This window comes from Mustela lutreola, chromosome 15, assembly GCF_030435805.1.
Source record: "Mustela lutreola isolate mMusLut2 chromosome 15, mMusLut2.pri, whole genome shotgun sequence".
Taxonomy (NCBI): domain Eukaryota; kingdom Metazoa; phylum Chordata; class Mammalia; order Carnivora; family Mustelidae; genus Mustela; species Mustela lutreola.
In genome coordinates, this window is record NC_081304.1 from 12,455,304 (window position 1) to 12,476,875 (window position 21,572).

General features: G+C 44.1%; 1 long non-coding RNA gene across 1 annotated transcript; it reads left to right on the forward strand.

Moving 5' to 3' along the window:
* Nucleotides 1-3,324: 3,324 nt before the first annotated feature.
* LOC131816799 (uncharacterized) lies at nt 3,325-21,259 on the forward strand. The gene is made up of 3 exons (XR_009348188.1): nt 3,325-3,409; nt 6,573-6,645; nt 21,123-21,259. It is a non-coding gene; the product is annotated as an uncharacterized LOC131816799 (long non-coding RNA).
* Nucleotides 21,260-21,572: the final 313 nt, after the last annotated feature.

Below are 21,572 nucleotides of genomic sequence, written 5' to 3' on the forward strand. Positions count from 1 at the left end.
AGCATCTCTTCTGCAATACTCCTGCCCTAAACATAAAGACCTGGGTTGTGTCTTGAGAAAATATGACACATACTCAAGTTCAAGGATGATATGCAAAATGACCAACTTGTGAAGTTCAAAATGGCAAAGGTCATGAAAGGCAAAGAAAGACTGGGGGAACCTAGGGAGAGTGGCCAAGGGCATGTCCCATGCCATTGCTGAGAGAGCCAGAGGGGATTTTGGTGAAGGTTGAATGGAGTCTCTGGGTAAGGAGTATATGGAGGCTTTTGTTCTATTCTTGGAAATTTCCTGTGTATTTGAAATGTGAAATTGCTTAAAAATATAACAGCAGTGAAAAGGAATATGTTCCTTTCTTGTGGTTTCCTTGAGAGTGGTCTTCATAAGATATTGTTCTTTTTTTAAGATTTAATTTATTTGAGAGAGAGGGGGGGGGGAGCATGTGCAGTGCAGGGAGGGAGATAAGACCCCCCGCTGAGCAGAGAGCCTGACGTGGGGCTCGATCCCAGAACACCGCGCTCATGACCTGCACCCAAGGCAGATGCTGAACTGACTGAGCCACCCAGACGCCCAATAAAATATTGTTCTTAAGCCAAACCTTAACTTTTTTGGCATCACCCCATAAAAATAAGTGTAATGGACAGAATTTTTTCAACTTTAATTTCATATATGTGTGTATGTGCATGTGTATAAAGCAAAAGAGCTTTAAGTAGTTATATATATTATGCATACACATTAATTTTGAGCCATTGACATCCCACTCCTATTTGTTGCCTAGTAAGCTATGGAAAATAGTGCCAAAAATACAGTAACAAGCCAATGAGAAAACAACGAAATCAAACTTAGTCTGACAGCTTTTGAGAAGAGTCACATGTGTTTATGGTTTTGGTAGGGGGAGAGGGAGTTCTTTAACCCCCCTTATTTTTGTTAGTAAAATTTTTCCTTGTTTGTATAATTAAATATAAAGATAATGGATAGTATTTTGCACAATTAATAAATTATAATTATTATTAGTCCTGAGTGTACTGCCCTTGAACATGTCTGAGAATTACGAGATGTTCTTCCAAAAACACACATGGGTCTGATGAAAGCCTTCACAATGAGCCTTAAGATGAGATGCAATCATTCACCCTGCATGGGTGAGTCATTTCTCTGCGTAACTTCAGCACCATGTGGTTGGCCCGGAGTCCGATCTATCTTCTCCCTATAGTTCAACTCACACTAACTACCTTATGATAATAACCGAGAAGCTGGCTGATCATCAAGGTTACATGGTACTTTGAAGACACATTTAAACTTACCATTGAAGTTTAATTTGGCAGAGCAAAGGGAGAAACTATTAAGAAAAAAGAACCCTAGGAATTTTGGCAAAGCAAGTGGTTGTTTCGTATTGTTGAGGTTTATACTCACCACTAAAGATTAACCAACCCTTGGATTCAATGTTGGACTTGGTATATTGCTTTGTTAACCATGGACGGGAACACACAGACACATAGACACTTGGGCTGAAGAGTACGTGAAAACATTTGTTTTATAAGAAACACAGGACTTTGTACTTGAACATGTTACTTACATATCCTTCCCTATTCTCCTTTGTAAATTGAACTATAGAGACCTAGACTCAGAGACCAAGGTTCTGTATTCCTAACATCACATTGCATCACATGTTCAAAACTTATTTACTTTACAAGTTCTTATTTACTTTACAAGCAGAGACTTTGACCATAACATTAAACATTTAGCAACAGTTTAGATTTAAAAAAAAAAAAAAAAAAAAAAAAAAAACCCTTTCAGTATTGTCTCTTTCTGGGATGGAATTCTAGCCAACATCTACCAACAAGGTCCCAACAGAAAGATCCAAGTGCCTTTGCTCCTGTGATAGCAGAATATCAGGAACTATGTCCGTATTTGCTGAGAGGACAAAGGACCATTGTCACAGGGCTTAATGGGCATGATTATATGCATCTAGAAATACACACATGGTCAGCCAAAGTCAGCACTGAAACACCTTTGTGTGAATTTTGAAATTCCCTAATGTAAATAGAGAAAAAACTAATGTCTTTTACATACTACAATTTCAGTCTTCACCTAGAGCTGTTATTCTTAACCTTGGTGGCACATTATAATCTCCCAGAATGCTTAAAAAAAATAATAAAAGTAAGGGCCACCCGGGTGGCTCAGTCAGTTAAGTGTCTGCCTTCAGCTCAGGTCCTGATCCCAGGGTCCTGAGATTGAGTCCCCCATTGGGCTCCCTGTTCTGCAGGGAGCCTTCTTCTCCCTCCGCCTACTGCTCCCCCACCCCTCTAAAAAATAAACAAATAAAAAAAAATCTTTTAAAAAATTAAATTAAATTTTAAAAAGTTGAATAGAATTTCTGAGGGGTAGTAGAGGTCTAGGCATTGATTAATTTTTTTTAAGTGCTGAGATAATTACGATTGCAGTGAGGGTTAAGACCCTCTGATTCATCATGTTAATACTTACCTAAGTTCAACCCGTGGGATTCCTCCACATACTTACTCTCTCTTGCCAAAGTGATGTTACTCTCCATACTTTCTGTATGTATTATGTGACTCCTTGAGCTCTTGTGGATTACCTCTGGGTTCCATGAGTTCATTCATTAAAAAAAAAAAAAAAAAAAGATTTATTTATTTTAGACAAAAAGGGAGAGAGCACAAGCAGGAGGGGCAGGGAGAGGGAGAGAGAGAATCTCAAGCAGACTCTGCACTAAGGACAGAGCCTGATGTGGGGCTTGATCGCTCAACCCTGAGATCATGACCTGAGCTGAAACCAAGAATCAGATGCTTCACCAACTGCACCACCCAGGCACCCCAAATCCATCCGGTATCTTACATTTACTAAGCCCTTACTAAGCTGTGCTTTGTAGCTGATACTGGAATTTCAGAAAAATACATGACTTGATTGTTGCCTGGAAGGCAATCACAGTTGACAAGGATTGAAATACAGTGTTATAAATAAAATAATAGAGGAAAGTCAAAAAGGGGCGCCTGGGTGGCTCAGTGGGTGAAAGCCTCTGCCTTCAGCTCAGGTCATGATCCTGAGGTCCTGGGATCAAGCCCCGCATCAGGCTCTCTGCTCAGCGGGGAGCCTGCTTCCTCCTCTCTCTCTGCCTACCTGTGATCTCTGTCTGTCAAATAAATATATAAATCTTAAAAAAAAAAAAAAAAGAAGAAGAAGAAAGTCAAAGATAACTTATTCTCCTTAAAAGCGACGGCAGAAACATCACAGAGGGTGCTTCATCTGGATTATGTTTGACAGAACCTTAGTGGTTCAAGGGGGCGAGGGGGGTTAGGAACGGCAAGGCAAAGATCAGACAGTCCAAGGAGATGCGCCGGCAAAGCTGTATTTCCAAGAGCTGCAAACGGTTGAATGTGGCCGGAGCAGAATGCTTCAGGTATGGAATAGCGGGAGACGAGTCTGGAGGGAGGGTAGGATCTAGGTAACAGAGCCTCTTATATTCTGTGATTAGGAGTTTGAAGGTAGTGAAAGGGAGGACCGAGGGAATAAAGGACTTTGTTCCCAAAGAATGGACTCCTAGCAGAGGGCTGAGGACAGCAGTCCGAACTGGAGGGAATTTCGCTGGCAGAGTCCCTAACCTAGATGTTCAGGTTTTTAAACGGGATTTGGAGAATTGTGCCCAGATATAACTGTGGTATAGAGTCTACGGAGGGGAATATGAGCCAAATAGAGAAACGGAGCGCAGTGTGTCATTCTTTGGAGGGTGACTCCGTGGGGGAAGGGTGTCCTGGCCACCACAATGGAGGGAAGGCGGTGTCCCAGCAAAAACAGGCTTTAATCACACTACGTCGAGTTTGAGTTCTGACTCTGTGTCGTATTAGCTGCGGCATCCTCAGCAAGCGATACTCTTATCATCAAGTTTTCATCTCTAAAATGGGCACGAAAAGAAAACCTATGGCGAATGCTGATGGTCGGGATTAAACTGGGATGCATGCAGAGTGCTTTCAATGTGCCTGGTTTATACCGAGTGCTTGAGAAAATTTTGTTCTCCTTAACCATCGTCTTATCATGAATATCAGTGACTCAGATGTCTTACCCCCAAGACCTGGAAATCCCCACACAAAACTGTAATAGGTTTCAATAAGGCTCAGTGAATGGCTGTTCATTATTAGAAAACACAAAAGAACAAAACAAAACAAAAGAGCCACATTCCATCCCTCCTGCAAAGGTCAGTTATCTTTAGGTGGTGGAAGAGAAGTATTTTACTTTCTTCCTTCATGTTACTATGTCAAGCTTTTGTTTTATTTTGCTTTCACTGATTTTTCAAAACCGATCAGTAGATAAGACAGAAATTCTATTTCCAATTTGGGGAGAAATAGAAGCAGAGTGATCATGTCACCCAGGTAATGTCTAGTGATCACCAGAAACCCCAGCCCGTTCCCCCAGAGTCAGGCTCCTCAGCCCCCCTGCTCCTGGATCTGGTGCCTGGTCCCAACTCCTGGTCCCTGCTTCACATGCAATTCAGAGTTAGGGCCCATTTGGGACAAAAAGGCCTTGACGCTTTGGAACACAAAGATGAGAACACTGGGATCTTTCCCATCGATGTCATCCACTATTTAGAAACACATATTGTAGGCAATCGAAAGGAAAGATCCATATGATCTCATTACCGGAGATTCTGGAAGGGAACAGATGAGGCTTAACAGATGAGGGCCTGAGAATAAAATGCTGAAAACGTGTTCACTGATGATCTGATGGAGAAGAAAATGAGGAGGCAGCCAGAGAAACTAACATGACTTTTCAAGAAGTTCTCTGATGAGCTCAGATATAGAAAGAAAAGACATGCGAGAAAGAAAGAAAAAAAAAGGAAGGAAGGAAGGATGGACGTTAGGAGAGAAACAGCACATGGCAGGAACACAAATGCAGCATAAATCAAGCCTGTAAAATATCAGGAGCTCAACGGACTCAAACAAGTCCAAGTTGAGATGAAGATCTCATAAGCTACAAGGACAACAAAGGTGGGAGTCAGAACAGGGAGAACAGGGGTGGGTGTTCTGCTTCACAAAGAAGAAGGTTCATACAGCGGAGAATTCTATGTTTATTCTACTCATGATAAAGGCATGTTCTATCTGTCTCATCAATCTGGAAAACAAACGTTTGAAACAAATGAAAATCCTATAATCTCGCCACGTAGAGTTATGTCCTTGCAGCATATTTATAGACCAAAATCGAAATCAGGATCATACACGGCGTGTAGTTTTGTGTTTTACTTTCATCTCATAAGCACTGGCCCAGATCATTACTTACGCCTTAACGGCAGGCTTTGGAAAAGGGACTGTATTATCCCTCATCAAGCATCGTTTAATCATCTCCTGACTTTCGGACATTTCGATGGTATGTTTTACCACTGTGACGAACACCACAGTGAAGATCCTTTTACAAAAACTTTGAACGCATTATTTCCTTAGGATCTTATTTCTAGAAGCGGAAGGACTTGAATAAAGAGCAAAACATTTTTAAAGGATATCTTGATACATGTTACATGGTTGTCTTCCAGAAAGATTAGCCCAATTTACATTCCCACCCTCCAGGGCTTGAAGGATTTAAACATAGGGCAAAGAGAGAGCTCAGTTATCTGATTTTTAGTCTTCTTCTGGCTTATTTAGCAAAGATGATTATACTCACACAAAGCAAGTTAAGGTAGACATCATGAAGATGAATGGAAGCTCAGCTAGAAAATTCTATGAGCAACTATTTGTCCAAAATACATTTCAGAGGGGGGCACCTGGCTGGCTCAGTCGGTGGAACATTCCTTCCTTCCTTCCTTCCTTTTTTCTTCCTTCCTTTTTTTCTTTCTAGCACGTCTTTTCTTTCTATAGCTGAGCTCATCAGATATAGATCAGACTCTTGATCTCGGGGTTGTAACTTCGAGTCGCACATTGGGATTCTATTTAAAAATAAAATCTTTTTTTTAAAAAAATGCATTTCAGGGCTATTAACCCAGAAAAATATATCCCAGGTTGCAAGAACTTGTAGCTTTGACCCCAACATCACTGCCATTAATCTTTAAAATATAGGATGGTAAGGAAGACCATCTGATAACATGAATATTTGATTTAAAAACATACATGCACAACATCGTGATGTTGTAAAGAATATACATAGAAAAAAATGCTAGAAGTTAAGGCACCAAAATGTTCAGAGTATTTCAGGTAGGAGGAGAGATTTTCTTTTCTTGTTTTCTCCATTTCCAAAGTTTATGTAATGAGTTTGTAAAACTATGTGGGGGGAGAAAAAAATGAATTTTTAAAAATGATAAAGAAGAGAGATTCCTGAGGATAGAGGAGGAAAAGGCATAGATTGTGAAAATGGAGATCAGCACGTTTGACATAGTTTGACACAGCCCAATGGTATGCGTTATTCTGTGCACTTGGATGAAGGTGAGATGATCACCCAAAACCCATGTGGGTTCTCCTCTAAGAGGTTTAGAATGAGTCTGATTTTGACACAGTTATTAGGTTAATAGATGCAGGGAAATACTCCAGCTGTAGTGTGAGTTTCCATTTTAACAAAGCCTTTGATGACTTCCCTTCTGATAGAATCCCGGGAGAGGCTGTTGAAGAGTGGTTTGGACTGGGACGCCTGGCTGACTCAGTCGTGGGACTCTTGATCGTAAGTTCAAGCCCCATGCTGGGTGTAGAGATTCTGTAAATAAATTTTAAAACTTAAGAAAAGGGGTGCCTGGATGGTTCAGATGATGAAGTGGCTGACTCTTGATTTCAGCCCAGGTCATGCTCTTGAGGTTCTGGGATCGAGCCCCACCTCAGGCTCCATGCTCAGTAGGGAGTCTGCCTCAGGATTCTCTCTCTACCTCTGCCCTTCTCTCTGCTTGTGCACATACTCTCTCTAAATTAAATAAATAAAACTTAAAAAAAAATGAAGTGTGGATCAGACCAACATATTATTAGTTGACTTAGCAAGTACTTGTACAAAGTGTATGTGAAAAGGTCTGTACAATAGCTCCAACAAGACAACCAAACCCCACTGGGGGTTAGTAGCTCCAATAGCCTTGGACTATGTGAAAGCAAGGGAGGTCTTGAGAGTGGTTCGCTATTTTAAGACAGTTGGAGGCATAAATCTCTCCCACGAATATGATCTATGGCTTTTTTAAAAAATGTGCTCGTTTCAGCAGCACATATACTAAAAAATTTAATCTTTACATTTAAAGTAGATATAGACACCCAACAATGTTGATTTATGTGAGCCGCTCAAGAAGATCATAGATTTTTTTTTAAAAGATTCTATTTATTTCTTTGACAGACAGAGATCACAAGTAGGCAGAGAGGCAGGTGGAGAGAGAGGGGGAAGCAGAGTCCTTGCAGCGCAGAGAGCCCAATGCGGGGCTTGGTCCCAGGACTCTGGGATCATGACCTGAGCTGAAGGCAGAGGCTTTCACCCACTGAGCCACCCAGGTGCCCCAAAGATCATGGATTTTAAGAAACATTCCTAAGGCATCTAATTATATGAACTTGCACAAACCCGTCAAGGACCTTTACAGATGACTTCGCTTATCTCCTGGGTGAAAACAAATCCATTTAACCTGTCAAGGGCATTCATGACTTCCCCTTTGTTTCTGTGAGTTCTCATGTCAGCTTCTTCAACACCGCACACCCACCTTCATGTCCTCATCCTGCTTCTAATATTTCCTTTGATCTATCCATATCCTAGAGCTAAGGATCTTTGCACTGTGTGCATAGGGTTACACTCCTCTCCTTATTCAGTCTATTATACAAAAAGCTGATAATGTAGAAAAACTTGCAAGAAGAAAACTAGAGAATTCTGTCCCAGGTTCTATTCTGTTTAATATTGTCAACAATCAGATAAAGTCTAAACAACACTCCCATGGGTTTTCAGATGTTTCCCAAACCAAGAGAATGCAGAATTGATCATAAAAAAGGCAACATCAGCCAAAAACCACAGGGTAAATTTCACAAGAGCAATGTAAATCACAGCATGTAGGTTGATTGAGTATGGGATGGAGCAGTTCTCGCTTGAAGAATTTCCAGATCCTTCTGCTGACCACAAGTTTAGCTTGACTCCTAGGTTGGGGCTGAAATGTAATTGATGTAGGCTGTGTTCAAAGACATAGGCAATCCAGTCTTGGACACAATTGCTTCTTTGTCCTGTGCTGGTCAGACCAAAGTTTGGCAGTTCTTAAGAAGTATATTGAGAAGTCAGAACTCTCTGAGAGACAATGAATAGTTTCCAAGTCATGTAAAGGGATAATAATTCAAAGGATCATGGATGTTTACCCTAGAGAGGAGGAAGACTTAGAAAGCTGTCTCCAAATCTTTCAAGATCCATTTTGAATTGTTCCTGAGGGCAAAACTTAGATGAACGAGCAGCATTGGTAGGGAAGAAGGATTCAATATATGAAACAAATGTTTAATAATGAAAGATTTTCAGCAATAACATTGGTTTCTTTAAGAAATGGTGAGTGTCCTGTCCCTGGTAACATCAAGGTTCTGGGTCCTTCGAGTTCAAGGCATGATCATCCCAAGAATAGGTCAGCCCACTCTCCTGCTTGGACACTCCATGGCTCTCCATTGGAATCAACCTTAGACAGTCCATGGCTCTCCACTGGAATCAACCTTAGACACTCCATGGCCCTCCATTGGAATCAACCTTAGACACTCCATGGTTCTCTCCATTGAAATTAGAACAAAATGCAGATTCCTCACTGTGGTCTATAGCACATTCCATAGTCTGGTCCCTGCTGACCTATATTTTCAGTTCTCTCTCTCCTTTTCTGCTCTTTGTCTATTTATTCATTTATTTTGTGACTATTCTTTGAGGATGACTATATGCCAAGACAGCTGTGAACAAAGCCAGCAAAAATCTCTGTCCTGAAGTTGCTAAGATTCTAGTGGAAGAAGAAAGACAAGAAGATAATAATAATAAACAAATAAATGAAGTGTCAAGTGGTAAGTGCTATGAGGAAAAATAAATATGGGAAAAGGAATAGCAAATGAAAGAAGGAAGTCCTATTTGAAATAGGGCAATCAGGGCAGGTTTCTCTGAGGAGGTGACTTAGAGCAGAGATCTGAAGGAAAGGAAGACGGATGCCTGAGCCCCAGGGATCCCTGAGGATGCATCAGGGACACAGCTGCAGGTCAGGAAGGTGACAGGCATGTCCCAGGAAGAGGTCAGCGAGGCTGGAGGGGAGTGAGCAAGGAGCGAGTAATGTCTGAGATGGAGAAGGGACAGAACAGGGAAGGGAGGGTAGCGGAGCTCATGGGGAAAGGATCCCTCTCGTGGCTATGTGGGGAGTATGCTCGAGGTAAACACAGGCAGGAACAGGAAGACCTAGAAGTTGGCCTCTCTAATAGTCGCTGAGACAGTTTGGGGGGCTGGAGGTTTATTAGAAACAGGAACCAACACTTAATGAAGAAAGGAGAAGAGGCTAGATTGGCAGAGAAAGAAGTGGAACTGACATGGAAAGCCAGCAAGCCTTGGGCAAACCACTAGGGAGCTCTGGGGCAAGTATTGTCTGTCAGTGTCCTAAATCAGTTGGGCCTCTATGTCCCCTTCTGACCCAGGTACAGGATGCACACTGCCCAGGACAGGCATGACATCGGGAAAAGACCGTAGGTCTTCATCAAAGGAGAGGACAGTGGGGGGCTCTGTGCTGGCCACACTTCCTATAAGTGGGCAGCAATCTTCCCTGATGGAAGATTCTGGTCGTACCTCTGTGTGACTACCACAAAGGTAGATGCAGAAACTGTAGGAGTTTCTCTTTTATGCATTTCTATCTAAGAACATCCCCAAGTTTTATCAGGGTCAAGGGCTGTCCCACTGGATACCGCATTTCCCCAAATTCCCTTGCAGCTAAGTGTGGCTGTGGGACCACTTCCTGACCAATGGGATGTGAGAGGAAGTGATATGTTCAACTACAGGGTTGCATCCTTAAAAGGGAAGCCAGCCCCCTCTCTCCAACACACACACTCACACATCCTCACGCTCTTTCTCTCCCTTGGCTGTGGGCTGGAAAAGAAGATGTGGTGTTGAGCCTGTTCCAACCATGAAGGGAAGAACAATAACTTAAGGAATCCTGGAGACACAAGAAGGATGACCTGAAGGACCTGACAGCAAAGAGCCCTCTACATCTTGGCCAGAGAAAAATAAGCAGCTACCTTATTTGAACCCCTGTATTTTAATTCCACAACTTAGCTAGGGTGGTATTTCTAGTCCAGCATGTTACCCAACACCCTAACTCCTGTGGAGGCAATAACCATTGTTTACGCTTGTACCAAGTCAGGAGCAGTGATCAGACTCATTTGGAAGAAGCAGTCATTGTGATTTGGCTGATGGATGGGATATGAGATTCCAGAAGAAGAGACGGTCAGGAATGACCCAGGTTATAAGTTACAGCGATCGGAGAAATAGAGATGCCATGTGTGGAGAGAAGGAGACCAGGATGGGGTTGACTTTGAGGTTGGTTCATGCAACCAGAAGTGCAGGTTTTTACCCAATAGATTTGGGACACCTACTAAAGTCAAGCTGGATAGAAGAATCTGGAATGGAAGAGATAAATCTAGGCTGGAGAGATGAATCTGGGAGTTTATTGGTGGTATTTAAATCTGCAGTCTCATTTTCTTTCCCTGAAACAGGCCAAAGTCTTCGTACTGTTTCTCTTCTGCTTGGAAAACCCTTCTCCCAGATAGTTGGGTTGCTCTCCTTCTCATCACTGGGGGCTCCTGCCTTCTACCAACCTGGTTAAAACATCACCCTGACCCCCCATTCACTCAGACCCACACCGCCCTGCTTCACCTCCTCATCACATGTACCAGCACCTGGAATTACCTTTATTGATTTGCTTGTGTATTTACCATCTACTTTTCCACCTGGAGTGCAGACCCGTTGAGGACTCATGCATCTTCACCCGTTGCATCCTCAGCACCTAGAACAGGACCCAAGACACAAGTCAATGCAACATAAACAGCTGTCAGCTGATGGACGGGAGAAGAAAGGAATCAGGCAACAGGGTCGTTCAAAGCCACTTCTCCAGCAACACTCACCAACTTCCGATTCACTTCTGCTAAGAAACTTCTTTGGAAAGTACAAGTGCTTCTTGGAAAAGTTAAGTCTCATCCATATCATAACAAAAATTGATTTGATAGGATGATAAATATAACAAATATATATTATAAATATATGATAAATGCACAGATATCAGCTATGGTAGCATTCAAGAAAGAAGCATTTTGGTTGAAATGGAAAGAGAGTCTTGAAAGAGGTAGGTAGTCCTGGTGATAGATAGAACAAAGCAACCAGTGTGTGACTGGTCCAAGCAGAGAGAGGAGGTTAGAAATCAGAAAGACACAGACAGCGAGGGACCAGGGCCAATTTTATCTTCTGTAACATCCATGGAAGCTGTGTGCTGAGTACGAGTTAAAAGATCCCAGGGGTGCCTGGGTGGCTCAGTTGGTTAAGTATCTGTCTTCAGCTCAGTTCATGATCTCAGGGTCCTGGGATCAAGTCCCTGATTGGGCTCCTTGCTCAGTGGGGAGCCTGCTTCTCCCTCTGCCCGCTGTTCCCCCTGCTTGGGCTCTGTCTTTCTCTGTCTCTGACAAATAAATAAAATCTTATTAAAAAAAAAAAAAAGATCCCAACTGCAATTGAACAGTATGTCTTAACTACTTCCAAACTAATGTTTCGAAACAAACCGCTGTCTTCTATTGGAATTTGACAGACATTCTGGAATTGTCTTTCACTGAGAGAGCAACAATTTCACAACAGCCAATAATGTACAAGAAACACTGGTTGTTTAATTCAGGTCTCAGCGGACGTTTCCTTCAATGGACACCAGGTGGCGAAACAGACCCCCCCGCCCCCCAAAGTGCACCTCATTTTGGTTCTGCAGCTTGAGTAGACGACTTGGGCGAACCAGTTGTACATCCACGAATCCCTATAGATCTAGATGTTTCAATTCATCAGCAATAGCAGATGGTAGCCTGTGTTTCCCCCCCCCCCCTTTACTTGAAAGAACACTAAAAAGATCTTCATCTTTTGCTCCATGATTCTCCCCCATCATCCAAACACTACCTTTACTCCAGCTGAATGGAAAATGTGTGAATGGTATAGAGAACACAAGTTAGCGATAATAAGTCTTGGAGTTGCATTTTATGTGTGAAAGTAACTTATTTAATTCATGTTGCTGCAACAAGAAAATGTATGAACATATGTATGTCACATAAGAATATTTCCTCGAGCAAATAGAAATGAATAATTAAAGCTGATGTATTTACTATGATAAGGCTTCCTTTTGGCAGTACCCCAGCAAACCAATTTCACAGCAGAAAAACATTCTTTTTTTTTTTTTTTCCTGGAGAGTGTGTCATTGGAACAGAATAAATATGATTAGAGTTGCACCTGCTTTGCAACTTAGGAGTATACTTTTTTTAAAAAGATTTTATTTATTTATTTGACAGACAGAGATCACAAGTAGGCAGAGAGGCAGGCAGAGAGAGAGGGGGAAGCAGGCCCCCTGCTGAGCAGAGAGCCCAATGCGGGCTCAATCCCAGGACCCTGAGATCATGACCTGAACCGAAGGCAGAGGTTTTTAACGCACTGAGCCACCCAGGCGCCCCTGGAGTATACTTTTCCATCTGAGTTTAAATAGCTGCGCCAACCTACAGCCCACAGCCCACAACCCACATTCACCCATCCATCTCTACAACTGGAGATAGCATTTGTTGACCTGTGTGTACCCACCTGTGAAACACTTTCTAGTCTGCAGGGGGGATAATTTAAAATCAATCCATCACTGCTCTAACAAGGTAAACAGGTAAGAAGTTAATGAAATTGATCTGCTGAGCTACCTGTATGGGATCAATATTCGCTACATATTACAGAGTCTGTCATTGCTTTTCCTGGGTGTGTGACAGATGACTCATTTGTGATGTATCTGAGGAGAAGAATTATGTAATTTTAGGGGCAAAAATCATCAGGTTGTTACAGTTCCTTGGGACACTAAAAAATCCATAAGCCGAACAGGAAGGGACCCTGCCTCAACGAGGGAAAAAGTAAGATTTATTAAGACCTATTAATTGCTAGATCTTTTCCAGCTGCCATCTCATTTAATGTCTATTATAACTTCATGAGGCAGAAGTTATACTTAACATTTTCGATGAGGAAACCATGGCTCAAAGAAGCTAGATGATATGCATTAATTAACACAATTACTGAGTAGCCATCAGTATTTAGACCAAAACCTATCTCCTAGACCAGTTCTAGGTTCTCAGTGTGTGGCCCCCTGGGCCAGTAACATCAGCCTCACCAGCATATCTGGACATTTCTTCAAAATGCAAATTCTCAGGCCCCAACCTATTCCTTCTGAGTCAGAAACCCTCGAGGTAGGGCCCAGCAGTTGGTTTTTATGTTATTTTATTTTTTTAGAGAGGAGAATGGGAGATGGAGGGACAGAGGGAAAGAGAGAGAGAAAATCTTAAGCAGATTCCACACCCAGCGTGGAGCCCGATGAGGCTCAGTTTCACAACCCTGACATCATGACCTGCGCCAAGATCAAGAGTCAGACGCTCAACCAACTGAGCTTCCTAGGTGCCCCCAACAACCTGTATTTTAATAAGCCCTTCAGGAGATTTTGACACAAGTTCTAGTTTGAGAATCACTGTCCTAGAGGCATTCTGCTCTACGACATCATGATACATGGGAGGGAGGCAGAGGGAGAGAGAACAAGTGCTCACAGAGAGCCAAAGGCTATGATGGTTGTGTCCCAACTTTTAGTCCTTATGATAACCACGTAGGTTAGGTGTCATTATTTTAATTTAACATTGAGGAAACAGAAGCTGAGGGTGGTAAGTTCATTTGCAGATGCTCCCAATGCCAGTAAGAGTTAGAAAAGCAATTCACAAGACAAATCACCAGAATCTTAAATTTATGATCAACAAACCAGTGAGATATAATAAAATACTTGTTTTAAGCCACTAGGAAAAAGAAAAGAAGAAGAAAAGCAATTCATATTTGGACGTATCTGATTCCATAACCTTTCTTTCCTAACGCACTAGAAAGTTCTATCCTAATAGAGATATTAACTGGCTGTCTGTCTATGCTGAGGGCACTCTTCACACACAATCGTAGCCCGCTTGATTGCGAGGCTTCCCAGCCTAAATCTAGATCAAGCCTAACCAAAGAGAGGGACAGTGCTAGAATGTACTCAAGAGAGCCAAAGGGAGCAAGTAGGTAGCTAAATAGTCTGAAAGCTATTACAAAAGGAATAATTTTTTTTTTAAATGTTAAGACTCTCACTCTATAATCAGGAAAACCAATCAAGGTTAATTATAAAAAGTTGGAGACCCAGCACCGTATTGTGCAAGGGTCAACGACACCTCCAGGCTTCTTGAACTTGTCGCCGAAATAATGGATATCCCGGTGGTGGGCGAGCCCCTGAAAACGGGTTGAGGTTTCCATAGAGTGATGTGCGAAGTGTATTTTAGAAAGATCTGTGTAAGAAATGGTTAAAGCGAGAAATGCTCTGGCTCTTGAGGTTCAAGGTGTAATTCACCAGAGCAATTACATCTCACTTTTCTTCCATCTCACTTTTACTGTTAAAGGGCTCCATGTTGCACCCCGCTCTAGCCCTCAGCCTGGAGAGACTGGACACAATCCATGGGAAAGGCCAGGAGTCTGAATTTAACTTATGAATGCTCCTGAAATAACAGAAGAGAAGCCCAGAGGAGCTGACCTGTTCCTTCATCCTTCTGAATAATCAGAGAGAAATCATGAGTTCAAGCCCACCCAGGGATGCTATTAATTAATTAATTAAGGCCCCATGAGACTGCTCTAGAAGGGACTTCGAACAGCTTCTTCATACTACCCTCACGGACCCAGAGATTTTTTTTTCCCCAATGTTCCTAAGAAAGTTTTTTTTTTTTCTTTTGCCCACTGAGTAACACCAGGTTTTGATAGTTGCAAATAAAAGATGAGCTCACAGACCACATATCAGAGTCTTAAATGTCCAGCAGAAATAGGACAAAGAGGGGCGCCTGGGTGGCTCAGTGGGTTAAGCTGCTGCCTTCGGCTCGGGTCATGATCTCAGGGTCCTGGGATCGAGTCCCGCATCGGGCTCTCTGCTCAGCAGGGAGCCTGCTTCCTTCTCTCTCTCTCTCTCTGCCTGCCTCTCAGTGTACTTGTAATTTCTCTCTGTCAAATAAATAAATAAAAATCTTTAAAAAAAAAAAAAAGAAAAGAAATAGGACAAAGAGGTGTACTGAGAATCCAGGAAATTGGCAAAAAAGAACAGGTCAGTGGGCCTGCTTGAGGGTTTGCCCACCCCCTCCCCTCCTCCCCAGCATGCTCTGCCGCACTCTGCAAGGACCCGGCCAATGGTAAGCCACGGCTGCTAACAAGATGATGATAATTCAGGGCTCCAGCTGGGTCTTGCCTGGATAGTCAATGAAGTCTCACCGGGGAAAGAAAAAAAAAAATGTTCCTACCTGAATCGCTCATCAGGCTGGACTCATTACTGGCTTTTCTATAGTTGGGCTGAAGCAACAGGATGGCAATTTAGGGAGGGCTGATCCAAAGCACATCAAGGCACGGCACCAAATTCAAGGGCACCGCTTAAGCGGCTCCCACCAGCGATGTGGGTTTCAACCGGCACCATCGGAACAAGCTTCATAAAACACGCAGATGACCAAGTAGCAGCAATTCCCAGCAGCTCTCACACGTGGTCGAGCATTAATGCGTGGGGTGGGATGGAGAACCAGCAGAAGAGATGGCCACACCCAGAGCCCAGCTCAGCACCTTGTCTGTCCGCGCTGCCTCCCCTCCCAGCCCGGGCTCCAGGAGCTTCCATCCGTTTATTAATGCTGGAGCACAGTTCCAACGATTCTGTGACATAAGTACGATTATGTCCCCCTTTCCCACATGCAGAAACTGGGGCTCTCCGTAAGCTTAAGTGTCTTACCCAGGCTAACGCAGCTCTTATGATGTAGGGCTGGGATTCGGACTCAGACGTTCTGACCCCAGAACCCGCCCCGTGAACCCATCACCCTTGCTGGTCAAGTGTGGTTCCCAGAACAGGGATATGGCAGTGGAGAATATCAGTATCGCTCGGGAGCTTGGTGAAAATGCTAAGTAGAATTTCTGGTCCCTCCTGCCATGCCCCAAACTGAATGAAAGTCTGCATTTTAACAAGATTCCCAGGTGAAGCATGTGCTTACTCCATCCAGGGACCAGCCTGCTCTAGACTGCTGTGCCTCCCCTCCCCACCTACTCCTGGTCCACCTGCATACCCGGGGGATAGGGGGGGACCCAGCAGTGCTGGAGGGAGGGATGGGGCAGACTGTTAGCTAGAGGACAAGGCTGGCATACCACAAGCAGTAAGTTCCAGAGGGGATGCTGAGGTTGGTCTCGTTACTTCCAAAGACACGAAAATGACTCTTCCTGCTATTTCCCCCGAGTTTGGCAATGTTTCATGATGTTAATGGGCTTGAACACTCTGCCGCTCTAATGCTTCCCTGGGTGCCTGAGTCATAACCAAGACACAGCTGCCTACCCCTGACCTCTGTCTCTTAGAGACTGTTAACAGTCTTTGGAGTCTGTCTCAGCGCAGACCTTGTCCCTTTAATAAATGAGCTGGAACTTAAATTCTCTGGCAGAGAATGCCTACCTAGCCTAGACTCAAAGATCTTATTGGGGTTGGGGTGTCTATGTAATCCAGGTCTTCAAAAGGTCTTCCAAAACATACCCCGGAGTCCACTCTAGATTCAATGAGTCACAATCTGCAGGGAGACCTAGGGGTCCTGGTTTTAAAAAGCTTTCCAGGTGATTCTGGTATAATCTCAGGAGCAGCAATTGAAAAGAGCTCTTTCTTTCCCAGTCCCTGTCGTCTCCCAAACAAAATCCCATGGGCTAGGAGAAGGGCGCAGCTCTAGTACTTGGTGGTTCAGCCTATGTTTGGTCACCTCCAGTGACTGGTAACTCACTACCTAATGGGATGGCTGCATTTCGTTTTGAGTCTGTTCTTTTTTTTTTTTTTTTTTTTTTTTTAAGATGTTATTTGTTTATTTGACAGGGCAAGCACAAACAGAGGGAGAGGCAGAGGGAGAGGGAGAAGCAGGCTCCCCACTGAGCTGGGAGCCTGATACAGGGCTCGAGCCCAGGACTCTGGGATCATGACCAGAGCCGAAGGTAGACACTTCACCGAATGAGCCACCCAAATGCCCCATATTTTGAGTCCGTTCTAATGACAAAATGATTTCAACCTTTTGGAATTGGCCTCTCCGAAACTTCCACCGATGATATTGTTTCTATGCTCCATGAGCAGAAACATCTGGTTGATTCCTCTTCTACCCCCTTGTAGGCAAAATGGGAAGTGGAAAGAGCATGGATTTAGGAATCTGTTAGAACTGGGTTTGAATGGGGGCTCTGACACCTGCTCCAATATGGAGGAATCTTGCCCTTTGATGACATTATGCTTTATAAAATAAAGCAGGTATAGAAGTACAGATGTTGTATGATCCCACAAATATGAGGCACCTAGAATAGGCCAGTTCCTAGGGAAAGCAGAACGGTGGTTAGCAGGGACTATGGGTGGGGAAATGGGGAGTGACTGTTTTACAGGTAGAAATTCTGTCTGGGATGAAATTATTCCGGAAATGGATGGTGATGATGGTCACACAACATTGTAAAGCTACTTCATGTTACTGAATTTTACACTTAAAAATGGACAAAAAAGTAAATTTCGTGCCATGTACCTTTTACCACAATGGAAAACGAACAGTGAGAAAAGCTGTGGTTCTGTCATTTCCTGGCTCATGTCGTGTATCTGAACTGCAGCTTCCTCCATCTGTGAAATGGGTACCATATTCTCCTCCGTGCATGTTGTTGTAAGGGTCTGATCGCGCTAATTACATAAAGCCCCCGGGACTGCATTTATATTTTCATGGTAACTTAGGGAGTACAAGTGTTTCTCTGTGAGGAGTGATGGGAAGCTTGGGTTCGTCATTGCTGGTGATACAAACACCGAGAGAAAATCAAGACTAGCAGTCAGTGGGGCGCCTGGGTGGCTCAGTGGGTTAAGCCGCTGCCTTCGGCTCAGGTCATGATCTCAGAGTCCTGGGATCGAGTCCCGCATCGGGCTCTCTGCTCGGCAGGGAGCCTGCTTCCCTCTCTCTCTCTCTCTCTGCCTGCCTCTCCATCTACTTGTGATTTCTCTCTGTCAAATAAATAAATAAAATCTTTAAAAAAAAATTTATAAAAAAAAAAAAAAAAAAAAGACTAGCAGTCAGAGAGGGCAGAGCTGACCTGTTAAGAAATCTGGACCCAAATGAGTTCGAAGACAAAAGAGCAGCCTTCCAAGGCACTGTGGCTTTTAATAGGCAGTTGATCTATGGGCCCAAATTCCTCCCAGGGGCTCTCTGCTGATTCTCCTCCGTGGTTAGGAAGTAGGCAGTTCCAGGAGCTCTGGCCAAGACAATGGTTCTCAAACCTGGCAGTGCTTTAGAATGGCAAGGGAAGGCTGTTGAATATCTGGATGCCTGGCCCCATTCCTGGAGCCTCTCATTCAATGGGACCTCAGTTCAGGACTTGGATGGAGTCTCTGTGTTCCTCCAAGTGGTTGTGATGCACTGACAAGTTTGAGGGCCACTGGGCTGGGGACTGCTGTCCTCAAGTAGTTGTCCAATTAGTTCAAGTGGCTGGATGAGGAGAGGGGCTGGGATAAGACCCTGAGGTCCCAGAAGGCCCCTGGAGAGCCAAGAAAGGGAGGAGAGCCCTCACCCAAGATGGGAAGTTTGCGCACACACATCGTTTCTATAACAAAATGAACGCACCTGGCTTGCTTGTACAGTCATAGACTATGGTAAGAATTCTTGTCCCCTCAAAGGTCCTCCTAGCTGGATGAAGACTAAAATGGACATGATATGGATTAACAGGGGAAACCTGATTTGATAGGTGTAGCGAAGGGGAATCCTCGTAGACATGGAAATTCCAAACACGGGCAAAATGGGGTCTGTATATCATTCTGAACTGAGGCGAAGGGCGAAGTCTTCGGAGGGCTTCAGAGGGCAGAAATGTACTTCATGGACGGTTAAGGAGAGCAGATGTTTGGTAATGAGATAGTTGTCCTGTCCAAATAGATGGGGCCCTCAAAAAAAAAAAAAATGATCTCTGTTAATCCCTTGTTCTGGGAAAGAGCCCAATTTAGATTCTTCTGTGTGGGCAAAGGAGGAAAAATTTCCTCTGGAGCCTGCAGGATCTCAAGAGCCTTTGGCTCTCCATAACCCACATGCCAAAGTGGCCCATTCTGGGGGGACTGTCCTGAGCCCCATCAACAGGGGAGGCTGGAATTTGAAAAGTGAGAAAGGTATGTTCTGAGTGTGAATTCAGACCCAGCAAAAATCCCATTACTTTATGTATCAAAATCAGCTTCCAATTGTTTTGGGCTCCTACCCAATGACTAGCAGAAAGGTCAACCCCAAGAGAGTCTGGAGGGTCCCACCACCCTCTCTCTTGGTCATAGAGTTCTCTGCCTTCAGAGGCATTGGCAAAGTGGGGCAGAAGCTAGGGCCGAGGCCTTGGTCCCTCCTCACCACCATCTTTCAAGCTGTTCTTTGGCCTCCAAAATGTTACAGATCAGCTTGCGTCCCACCAAGTCATGGTCTCAGAGTCTCAGACATTGTTGCTCTGTGGTCTCAGAAATAGTGCCCTTCCAAACTGCTCTGAGGCCCCCTTCAGTGCCCTGAAGGTACTGCATGCAAAAGGCCTGCTTGTGCACACTCCGAGTCAACAGCCACCTCCCCTCTGCTCATTTCTGCCTCCCGTGTTGCCTTCTAGCTGCTCTCATGTGCTTGTTTCTGCAGATCCATCCACAATGTGCTGTTGGACGTGCCATGCTGGCCCCTCCTTCTTAGGAAGGGGAACCAGTGGGGAATGGAGAGAAGAACCCCAGTTAAAGACCTATTTTTTTCCTCAGTAATTCTGGAGTCCATGGTTGGCTCCCCGCTCTTGGCATTGCCCTCAGCATCTTTGAGGAACAAACACATCTTTGAGGTCAACCAGGGATAGCTGCGGCAGCCCCACAGTCATAGCAATTACATTTTCTAGAAGGCCGATGGAAAGTGCCCCCGACCCCGCTCCCACCCACACCAGGAATGGGCATTTCCCAAAGCCCACTTCTCCTGAATCACCAGCCGGACCTGCTTAATGTTGCGGCTAACAAAGCCTAAATTTTGCTGAACAGTCACGTCCTTGATGTTAAGTCTGGCCCTAAGATTTACCTTCATAAATGGCTGCAGTAGAAAATGTCCTGAAACTTCTGTTCTGCTCATCCTATCCCAGATGTCTGTGGGTCAGGGTTCTGAGCCTCGAATGACAGCAAGTAACTCCAGCAACTGTAAGCACAAAAGAAATGCATTAGAAGCACATCAGGGCATCTGTGGGTTCTGCCAGAAGGCTGCAGAATGAGGCTTGGAAAAGGCAGGACCAGAGGAGGAGAAGCGGCAGGAAACCCACCTGTGGCGCTGGGCAGACAGGACCAGAGACCACAGGACTTGAAACGTGACTGCCGTGAATAATCTCTCCCCCCCAGTGCTTAAAAAATATATATATATCTCTACAGGGGCCCCTGGTTGGCTCAGACGGTTAAGCGTCAGACTCTTGATTTCAGCCCAGCTCATGATCTCGGGGTCCTGGGATGGAGCCTGAGTCAGGCTCCCAGTGCTCAGTGCAGAGCTGGCTGGAGAGTCTCTCTCTCTCCCTCTTGCTCTGTCCCTTGTAGATTAATAAATAAATAAATAAGTAAATAAATAAATAAAATCTTTTTAAAAACCCACTTGTAAGGCGCCTGGATGGCTCAGTGGGTTAAGCTGCTGCCTTCGGCTCAGGTCATGATCTCAGGGTCCTGGGATCGAGTCCCCCATTAGGCTCTCTGCTCAGCAGGGAGCCGGTTTCCTTCTCTCTCTCTCTCTGCCTGCCTCTCTGCCTACTTGTGATCTCTCTCTGTCAAATAAATAAATAAAATCTTAAAAAAAAAACCCACTTGTATAGTAAGCCATAAACATTTTAAGAAACTCAACTTCTTAATATTAACTAATTAATTAATTTTTAGCTTTATTTTTAAGCAGACTCCATACCCAGTTTGGAGCCCAGTGTGGGGCTTGAACTCACCACCCTCTGATCAAGACCCGAGCTGAGATCAAGAGTCGGATGCTTCACCCTCGGAGCCACTCAAGTGTCCCAGTACTTTTGTTTCCTTTGAATAAATTCTCAGGGTGGTAATTACTAGATCATATTGTATTTCTATTTCATTTATTTTTCTTTTTTTGCACTCATTTACATTCCCAGCAAGCGTTTGGGTGGGTGGCATGCCGCACGTTCTCACCGCCATGGCCCCGTCACCACCATCCATCTGCACAACTGTTTCATCTTCCCAAACTGAAACTCGGTCCCCATGAAATGACTTCCCGTGGGCCCCTCCCCCAAGCCCCTAGAAGCTACTTTTCTATTCCCAGTCCCTATAAGTTTGGCCACTCTAGCTACCTCATATAAGTGGCATCCTATGGTCTTTGTCATTC